The sequence below is a fragment of the Diabrotica undecimpunctata genome, chromosome 1, assembly GCF_040954645.1.
Source record: "Diabrotica undecimpunctata isolate CICGRU chromosome 1, icDiaUnde3, whole genome shotgun sequence".
NCBI classification, from domain to species: domain Eukaryota; kingdom Metazoa; phylum Arthropoda; class Insecta; order Coleoptera; family Chrysomelidae; genus Diabrotica; species Diabrotica undecimpunctata.
Genome location: NC_092803.1, coordinates 108,996,932 through 109,008,000, shown reverse-complemented (window position 1 = coordinate 109,008,000; position 11,069 = coordinate 108,996,932).

Here is an 11,069-nt window from a genome sequence, read left to right as displayed (position 1 = left end):
AGTTGACACCGGCGCCTCCGGAAACTTCGTACACCGGAAGCTGATCCAGAGACGAGACCTGCAGATTCGACCCGAACTGAACAACTTCTCCACCACCGTCCAGTGCATCGTTATGGAGAAGTTAAACCACGACGTCGTCCTAGGGATGCCATGGTTAGAACAGGAAGAAGCCAACGTAGACATACCACGAAAATGTCTACACGTAGGCACTACTACCAGAGCCACAGTGTACTGGAAAAAAACATGACAAACCACAATCAGCAAACCACAACCTAGAAGAGCACCAAGCCCCAGCATTTGCTTTCACGAAAATCAAACAGCTGATCGAGGACTACAGTGACGTATTTGACGACCGTCTACGCCAGCCAACGACCAAGGCAACGGAAATGGAAATTCGAGTGACCGACAACCGACCCATCAACATTAAGCCCTACAAATACTCTACCGAGAAGAAGAAAATCATTTCAAGAGAGGTGAGAGAGATGCTAGCAGCCGAAGGGATCAAGCCCAGCAAATCTCCTTACAATAGCCCGGTGGTTATTGTAACCAAGAAGGATGGTACCCCTCGCTTCTGCGTAGACTATAGGAAGCTAAATGAAATAACAGTCGACGAAGCCTCCAGTATGCCACCAATACATGATAGCGTCAAGGAAATCGGTACCTCGAAGATATTCTCAACAATTGACCTGAAAAGCGGATTCTGGCAAGTCCCACTACACGAGGATTCCAGCCCAAAAACAGCATTCAGCTTACCAGATGGCTCATCATACGAATTTTCAGTGATGCCCTTCGGACTTAAAAATGGACCAACAGTGTTCCAGAAGTTAGTTACAACCGTCTTCGCAGAATATATAGACGAATTCATTAAGTCTATATGGATGATATAATAATGTACTCGGAAGATTGGAACCAACATCAGACACACCTCCACCTGGTACTAGAAAGACTCAGAACTCACGGACTATGGGCATCACTGAAAAAGTGCAAATTCGTAGCCAACGAAGTGGAATACCTTGGGCATAAAATCACTTCAACCAACACCCAAACCTTGGAGAAGCTCTCGCCTCTCTCACGCTTCTCGGCAACACTAGGAACTTGGGTACTTAGTATTCCAAATTACCATCAGTATTACTCAATTACCTGTACTTACTCTACCAATTACCTTCTCATGTCTTGGTAATAGTTGTTATATACTAGCATTATTAAATTAGATCTAGAACATGCGCACATATAAAACACATATAAAGCGTTGTGTTTACACAGATTTCCGAAACGAAAGATTAATGAAAAATATCTCGAAAATTAAAGAAAAGTAAATAAATACAGAGAAAACAGCAGAAAAAATGAAGTTATATGTATAATAGTGGATGATTGTAAAATTACTTTAAACTTTGTAGAACTTTTGATCTCGAAAAACACTGCGCGAATTGCATTAAAGACCAACATTTTTAAAGAATTGATACTTTTGTAAAAGATACCCTTTTAGGTTAAAAAGCATACATTTAATAAGTTTTTTAATGCTTGTGTATGTATATGTTTACTTTTTTGCTTTTGAAGATATCCTCCTTTTCTTTTTTGATATTTATTTTCACAGTATTTCCTTTTCACCACGTTTCATTATAATGCTTGGCACATACTAAAATGCCTGCTAGAACATAGACCACTGTAAATCCATATAAAAACCAAACAGGGGTATTATGACTCCCCCCATACCCGCAACAAAGAGACGCTAAAAAATCAAGGAACTCTAACGAACAGACTAGATCAGATAGCAATGTTACAAAAGTATTCAGGATGGAGGTGGTGGCACACAGATACCATCCTGATACTCAACTAGACCAGGCTCAAGCCGACCTGATCATCATCCAATTGGAATAAGCAATGGATGAGGCAAATCTGTAAGGTATCGTTCAGCGCAGTGACCCTGTGGATAAACTGTGCTAACGAGTATTCAAAAACAATGGGTTACTCAGTTGGAGAGGACAATGGAGGGAGTATGGGAGAAAGTAAACTTAAATTTAGTCGATCCCAAGAGTATGACCAAGCTCCCCATTGTTCTTACTCGCGAAACAAAATCAAGACCTTAAGACAGAAAACTGGATGTTGAAAAATCAATCATAAATCCCAGTCTACACGATCACCGAGGTCTCCTAAAAACATTGCTATAAACTTTGCAGGATACCCATTTAAAGGCGTAAGGTGAGGTTGGTTGACTAGTAGGTTAATCTATTTTACAACACTTCAAATTGTCATGTATGTACAAAATGAACCTGCTAAGAAAGTTGATCAGGATTCTATGCATAGGCAACTTGGATCTTTGTAAATCAATTGCAATACGCCCTACACCACCATAAGGTATAGTGGTATAAGATTTGGTTTTGTTTCACTGGAAAGGCCAAAGCCACCAGGTAGTTATTGTATTTAGAAAGTATAAGATAAAACCGTTATCATTTTCAAAGAAAGTTGTTTAGAAGCGATGCTTGGGTTTTTCTGATGTAAAATACGAGGAGATATATAGGAATTTTCTGATTGGATGGCGAGTTTGGAATGGGGATGAAAGAGAGTGAATGTTTTGAAAGTTGGGATAGAAAAGATTATTATGTGATGGTCATCATCGTACTTAAAATACGAAACATTAATAAATTTTATTTGTATAAAACGATTTCCGAAATGGAAATCAAAATGTTATATTACACTTATTGTAAATTAAAATTGTGGCATATTCTCAATAAAAAACAGTAAGCTGCCATTTAAATCCATTTCGCACAAATTTGATTATGTTAGAACATTATTTAAATGCTAAAAAGACAACAGGTCAAATAAAACCAATAAGTTTGGCAACGTTGAACTTCCCCTTTTTATTATATCCACTCATGCATGTTCGGCGATATAAAGGCCGGACCTAATATACCTCTCTCCTTTTAAACAGGTGTTTCTCACTCCATCTCACGTTAGGTCCATACCGACCATAAACTTTTACATATATATATATATATATATATATATATATATATATATATATATATATATATATATATATATATATATATATATATATATATATATATATATATATTGTTACGATAAATATAATTATATTTAACATCACAAGTGCGATGGTCAGATGACTTGAAGAAACACGCAGGCCCTAAGTGGATACAAACTGCCTACAATAGAGAGACGTGGAAGAAGGAAAAGGAGGCCTATGTCCAAAATTGGACAGCAAGGGCTGTATAGATAGATAGATTTAACTGTATACATCTTTTTGTAACAAGTATTTTTTAGCAGAAGGGCCTGCGTAGCGCAAGCGGTAGGATGCTTGCCTCTCAAGCCGGTGGTCCGGAGTTCGAATCCTACCGCCGGCAAGAACATCTAGACATTTTAAAAATGTCTATAGGCCCCAAGTCGACTCAGCCTGAATAAAAATGAGTACCTTGGGTAAAACCAGGTGTAATAATAGACGGTTGAAGCGTAGCACTGGCCATGTTACCTTCCTTGTATACCGTAGGCCCTAGATATAGCAGACTACCCTGCTATACTCCCAAAGCCGCGACAGCGGTATAAAACGGAGACTATTATATTATTTTTTTAGCAGGTAATACCCAAACGGGTCCCCTCTTATACCTGCGATTGGAATTCTCCAGAAAAGGGTCAAATAAATTCGTTGGCGACCGAAGATCAAAGAAGCTTCGAGACAATTCAAGGGTCAACATCCATGAGCTTCGAGAGATTCCAGGCTAACGGCTTTTTTTGATATAATATATATATATATATATATATATATATATATATATATATATATATATATATATATATACATATACGTTCGAATTATCGGGTAAAGTGGTTTGTAATGAAAATCTTTCTTTTTTCTGAGATACTCAATATTTCGCCATTTATTTAATAGCTTCATCAGGAGTAAACTAAAACAATTTAAACATTACAAAAAATGACGTACAAATACATTTTAAAACACTCACAGAATTTAAAAGATTTCGCAAATAAAAACTGACATTGAAGTATTTGAAATTATGAATGTCAAGATTAAATTGTCTTAAGCACGTTCGTTACAGCTATACGATAAAAAATTAAAATTATTTCAAATGTAAAAATAAAAATAACAATAAAAGAAAGGTTAGAAGAATGATATTTCTTTGATGAATTATTAAGGTTAGTTGTTATTAAGATGAATGTTGGCTATTTTGAATATTTATAAATTTTGTTCAATATGTTACAATATATTGAAAAAGTTGTATTTTATTAATTTTATTTTTATTTATAATAAATGTTGTAATTTTTAAAATATGTGGTTCGTTGTTTAATTTAATATATACCTCAGCTAGCTCAATTATGTGTTCTAAGCAATCTGTCACTGTGTGACGTCGACTCTGTAGTCTCCTGGTAGAGTTCAAAAAAAAATTAAACCAAAATTTACTTTAGACTTTTGATAAATTAACCCAAATGAAGCACGTTATTTATTAATATTGAACAAATTTAATATAAACAATAAAATTCGTCTGCAACTTGGGTTGCCTTTAAAAATTTACAAAAATAGGAATCGTATAAATCTTAATGTGGTTTAGTGTCGTGACAATAAAAATTTATTACAAAATGTGGAGACTCTCTACAAGTACCTAAAAACTAAATAAATATTGCAACTTTATAAAGTGTTTAAATGAACTATAAAGAAAAAGAAAATGAACACTTTATTCCGCTGACTTTTAACTTGCATTCAAATATAATCAAAATTTCAAATGATCCCCAAAATTATTATCCAACCTCACTTTAAAACAGTTCTGATTTATTTAAAGAAAACTAACTACTCGCAAATTAATCGGTGAAACTGGAATATCAATCCTCTCTTCGGAAGTTAAGGTACGTACTATTCTATTTTTAATTTAATGATCATTAATATTTTTAATTTTTTTAAGGCCTATCGCAATTATGTTAATTCATGAATTTTAATTTTCTCAATTTAAATGACATTTCTGTACTCCAATAATAATTTATAAGTCAAATTGTTTCTCTTACTCTCTGGAACAAATTCTGGATATCTCTGCTGTGGAAACTGTGGAAAAACTAAAATTTATTATTCGCCCCTATTAATGATAATTTATTTGTTTTTATCAGCATAATATTGTCCTTATTTAAATTATTTACAATATTTTTGTTGATTAGAGTTACTTCTGAACCTGTATCTAATAATAACTTGTATACTGAATCTTGTATGTACCCTTCAATAAACTTTAAAGTATTAGTGTTATTATTTTTATTTAATTCCCCAGTATCTCTAACAAACTCCCTTGGATGTTCATATTTTGATAAGTAGACAATATTATGCACATAGGAGCGGTCTAAACAAAATTTCTCCCTTCTGCATCAACACTTGCTTCCCCCCTATTCTCCTCTGTTCTAACTACATTCACCTGTCTTCTCTCCTCATTTTCCCCCCTATTATATCTTGGATTCCCTTCTCTGTAAACTTCCCTATTTCTCGTCTCCTGTGGATAATTTCCCTGGTTCTATTTCCAATTATTGCCTCTGTCATTTCCTTGTCTCCAGTTATTCCCTCTATCATTGTTTGGATTCCCTTGTCTACGTTCCCAGTTATATCTTCCGATATCTCTCCTGACATTGTTCATATTCTCTCCCCTATTTGTAAAATCCCTGCTTCTATTTTGTCTCTCAAATTCTCTTTCCCTATAATTATTCCCTCGATTCACATATCCCTGTCTATTTGCTGTGTTATTACTATATGTCCCTTGCTCTTGTCCATTTCGATTCTGCGTCCCAACACTCCTCTCAATCCTCTGAAGATATCCTGTCAGACTTTCCATCGTCTTTATATTGTGGAGAGCTATTGTTTCCGCCATGTTATGGTTATATTGCCTAGCGATGTATAGGACAATCTCCTCTTCTCGCATAGCCGGTTCTAAGTATTGTGCTGTCTGGAATAACTGCATTGCGTACAGATTGTAGTTGGTACATTTTTCATAATTGAATTTCCCAAAATACAACCGCTCCCTGAAACTAGCCTGTTGGTTTTCTCCCCAAAAATAGTTAATAAACTTGGCCTCAAATTCCTGCACATTATTTATGGAATTTTCATTATTGCAAAACCATAATAATGGCATGCCCACTAACATGTTTCGAATATTCAATTTCATTTCTATCGGATCCCTTACATTCTTTACCTTATTTTTGATGATATCTACAAATATTCTAGGATGTAAGTGATTCAGGTTTCCGTCAAACTTAATTCCCCCATCATTATAACTCGGCATCACAGTACTCACTCCCCTTGTTTGTCCTAGATTTGATTCCAAACGCTGAATCTCCTCACTTGCATTTTTAAATTTCTCTCTCAATTCCTCAACTTGTCCCTGTAATACTCTATCTCCCTTTTCCGCCTGATTTGCATGCCTACCCATTTCCAGTTCCAAATTCTGCAATCCCATCTTTATATTGTTTTTGATAATGGTAAGTTTTTCCTCATGATCCTGAGTTTGCCTTTTAACACTTTCTACCTCCCTAACAATCTCTTTATTCTGCTTATTAACTTCTTTGTTTATTTCCCTTGGTAAATTCTTTTGAATGGATGTTCCCAACTCTACAAATCTGCTCCCAATTTCCTGTCCTATTTCCGCTCTAATTATGGCCTTTTCTCTGGATATCTCCTCCTGTACATTCCTCTTAAAATTCTCACTTTCTCCTCTGACCTGTTCTACTTTTTCTTCTAAACCTTGGGTAATGTGTAGCATCTCTTCCCTGACTATCTTCACTTCTTCTTTGATTTCTTCCCTCATTTTAATTAACTCTCCCCTAAGTTCTCCTTTAATATTATTTTCCATTTTGTTCATATCCCCCTAATATTGTTAATATTACTATCCATTTTGTGCATATCCCCCCTAATATTATAATCCATCTGTTGTAGCATCCGCATTATTTGCCTCATATCCATCTGTGTCATCCCTGACTCTCCAACATCTCCTTCCCTGCGTCTCTCCTCCTGCACTCTACTTTCATCCTCACTTTCATCACGTCTATCTCTCACTGTCTCATCCAACTCCTCTCTCAAACTATCTGTTAGACTTCCCTCTCTATCACCTTGTCCTGCCTCTTGTATGCCTGGCTCTAAATATACTACAACTTCTCCTGATCCTCCTCTGCTTTCTTCATCTACCTGTATATCCTGTTCCTGTTCTAACACCTGTTCTCCTTTACTCTCTTTCGGTACGACTTCTTTTCCATTTCTTAAAGTCATTCGGTCTGCCATTTTATCCTAATATCTATTTATTCTCAAATTTAACTTTAACTGCCCCAGAATCTCTGCAACACTAATCACACCAATTTATTTTTACTCTAATCTGTGTAATATTAATAAATCTGCTTAAAAACACCCTTATTTCTGTTTTCCGAGAGGCCCCACGTTGTTAGCGTCAATTGAAAAAGTTGTATTTTATTAATTTTATTTTTATTTATAATAAATGTTGTAATTTTTAAAATATGTGGTTCGTTGTTTAATTTAATATATACCTCAGCTAGCTCAATTATGTGTTCTAAGCAATCTGTCACTGTGTGACGTCGACTCTGTAGTCTCCTGGTAGAGTTCAAAAAAAATTAAACCAAAATTTACTTTAGACTTTTGATAAATTAACCCAAATGAAGCACGTTATTTATTAATATTGAACAAATTTAATATAAACAATAAAATTCGTCTGCAACTTGGGTTGCCTTTAAAATTTACAAAAATAGGAATCGTATAAATCTTAATGTGGTTTAGCGTCGTGACAAAAAAAATTTATTACAAAATGTGGAGACTCTCTACAAGTACCTAAAAACTAAATAAATATTGCAACTTTATAAAGTGTTTAAATGAACTATAAAGAAAAAGAAAATAAACACTTTATTCCGCTGACTTTTAACTTGCATTCAAATATAATCAAAATTTCAAATGATCCCCAAAATTATTATCCAACCTCACTTTAAAACAGTTCTGATTTATTTAAAGAAAACTAACTACTCGCAAATTAATCGGTGAAACTGGAATATCAATCCTCTCTTCGGAAGTTAAGGTACGTACTATTCTATTTTTAATTTAATGATCTGCTAATGTTTTAGCAGTTCAAGCATACTGCGATTTGAAATGGGCGTATCACTTACTTTTCTACACTGCTTACGCGAGACCATCTGTACTCAGTGCCGCCGGCCGACGGGTAGTTTAATGACAACAAATACATTATTTGCCATTCAAATTTGTTTTAACACGAACTAACTGACCGTACGTTCATGAGATTTGACGTCACGAAGGCGATAACGATGAAACTAAGCTCCAATGATGAGTAACACGTTTCACTATTAGATTTCAGTACTTTTTAGCAATTTTCTTTAAAGTTGGAACACGCTTTTCTCGATTATTACTGGACACAGAAATGTGAAACAAAAATCAACGATTACAGAAAAAAAAACTCTTTCGAGTGATGGGCGTAAAAAGTTTGGTTATAATAGAACGTTAAACAGTATATTCCAATTTTTCAACAGAAATTTCAAAAAAATAAAAAAAGTAAAACCATCAGTTTAAAGGCAACATAATTTCGAATAACGTGTCCAAATTTCGAGACATTTTATCGGTAAATAACAGAGAAAACACTGTCCCTAGGTTTTGGTGCACCGATAAAACAGCCTTAATATTTTTAATTTTTTTAAGGCCTATCACAATTATGTTAATTCATGAATTTTAATTTTCTCAATTTAAATGACATTTCTGTACTCCAATAATAATTTATAAGTCAAATTGTTTCTCTTACTCTCTGGAACAAATTCTGGATATCTCTGCTGTGGAAACTGTGAAAAAACTAAAATTCTAATTAGACGAGTTAAAAAAAACACTCCCGACCTATTCCACAGTTTCAGGGCTCCCCTCCGTCGAAAAATCCTCGTCGGCCTCCTCAAAAAACCTCTTATCCGTTGCTAACAGCAACCAACGTTCTTTGTCTTTTCGTCTTCTATTTTTTTTAAACCATAAAACTGTCCTGTTCTGACACATTTGTCAATCCACATTAATTTGTCATAATCACTTTAATCACATCTAATTTGGGAATTTATAAAAAAAAATGTTCAGATATAAAACTTATTCTATTACAATGCTAATACAATTTATTCTTTTCATCTCCACATCATTGTAATTTCTTATTTAACCAAACCCCTATTAATTTAGCTCCCACAGACTTGCTTGACAGTTTATTTTCTGACGTTTTTTTTTTTTAAATTTCTATGTTTAAATATTTTTTAAGAATTCTTCTTTTTTTGTTCTTTTTAAGGTTTAGACGATTCACCTATACACTAGGCAACTATACTATTCAGAAATTATTAACACTATACCAGGTAAGTCAAAATTAATTTATTTAACAATTTACTAATCTTTTTCTCTCTTTTATTTCAGAGTCGAACCCACATTGTGATGGCTTCATGAAATTCATGAACAACAAACTCATATAAAAATCCATTTAAGTTGTATCTCTTTTAACATATTGAAATCATTTCAATATGTTACTTAACTGTCCAGTGTCCGTTTTATAATTTAAAGTGTTTTTATTTTTGTTAATGTAATACATCTCAAGAAATAATCTACTTTTGTAGTTATCAGTCTGAGCTAAAATGTTAGCTTTGTTATAATCTAGCATATGACCAGTGTTTTCATAGTGCTCAACCACTGCGCAAGTATTTTCTTTCCCAAGCGGCAATCACCTTTATGTTGTGTGATGCGTTGTTTTAGCCATTTTGATGTTTGACCAATTTAGCTATTTTGACATCCTAAACACGGTATTTCATAAACGACATTACTTTTATATAAGGTTGGTACTGGGTCTTTGATTTTTGAAAATAGTTGTTTGCTGTTCATGGTATTATATTTAGCTATACTAATATTAGGAACATTTTTGAATATGGATATAACAGAATGAGTTAGACCATTAATAAAAGGAAGTTTTTTATATTGGATTGATTTGTTGTTAGAATCATGGACGGGACCGTCATAGAAATTAGTCCTGTAAATCAGTTTTTTTTTTAAATTTGTTTAGGATATCCGTTGTTACGAAAAATTTTGTATATTATGTCCAAATTTTTTTGTAAAAAGTTGTCATCAACAATGGACATTATCCTGTTTTTCATACCTAGTACGGTATTATATTTTTGACGGGTGGTATGGTTTGAATAATATTTTATATACCTGCCTGATGCTGTCAGTTTTTGGTACCAATCCAATGTCAAAATATTGTCATTTGTTCTTATTACTCTTGTGTCTAAAAATGGTATACTAAAATCTGTCTCACTTTCAATTGTAAACTGAAGATGTTTATTAAATGAATTAAAAATGTTTAGTGTGGTATTGATGTGATAAGATGGAACTGCACATATGATGTCATCGACATATTTATATATAAACGGTAATTCAAAAGGTAATTGCGTAATCACATTATCTAAGAGATGATCAGTTACAATAGTTGCAAGGATTGGACTAATCGGGGAACCCATCGGTGTTCCAAAAATTTGAGAATAAAATTTACCATTGAAACTAAAGTAAGTGTTGTTAAAAATGAACCTAAGAATTTGTAGAAAATTGTCTTTTGATTATGTCGTGTAGTCTTTTATAAGGTTCCAATTTGATTCTATAATGTCCGTGACCATATTTAGTGGAATGTTTGTAAATAGCGACACCACATCTAAAGAAATTAAAACATAATCATTTGGTAACTGCATTCCCCTAACAGCATTGACAAAGGTAAATGTGTCCTTAGAATTATAATTATTGTGATATTCAAAGGCATCAGTTCATGTATAAGCAAGGAATTTAGAAATGTTATAGGTAGTAGATTTTACAGAACTTACAATAGGTCTGAGAGAAATACCGTGTTTAGGATGTCAAAATAGCTACATTGGTCAAACATCACAATGGCTAAAACAACGCATCACACAACATAAAAGTGATTGCCGCTTGGGAAAAAATACTTGCGCAGTGGTTGAGAACTATGAAAACACTGGTCATATGCTAGATTATAACAAAGCTCACA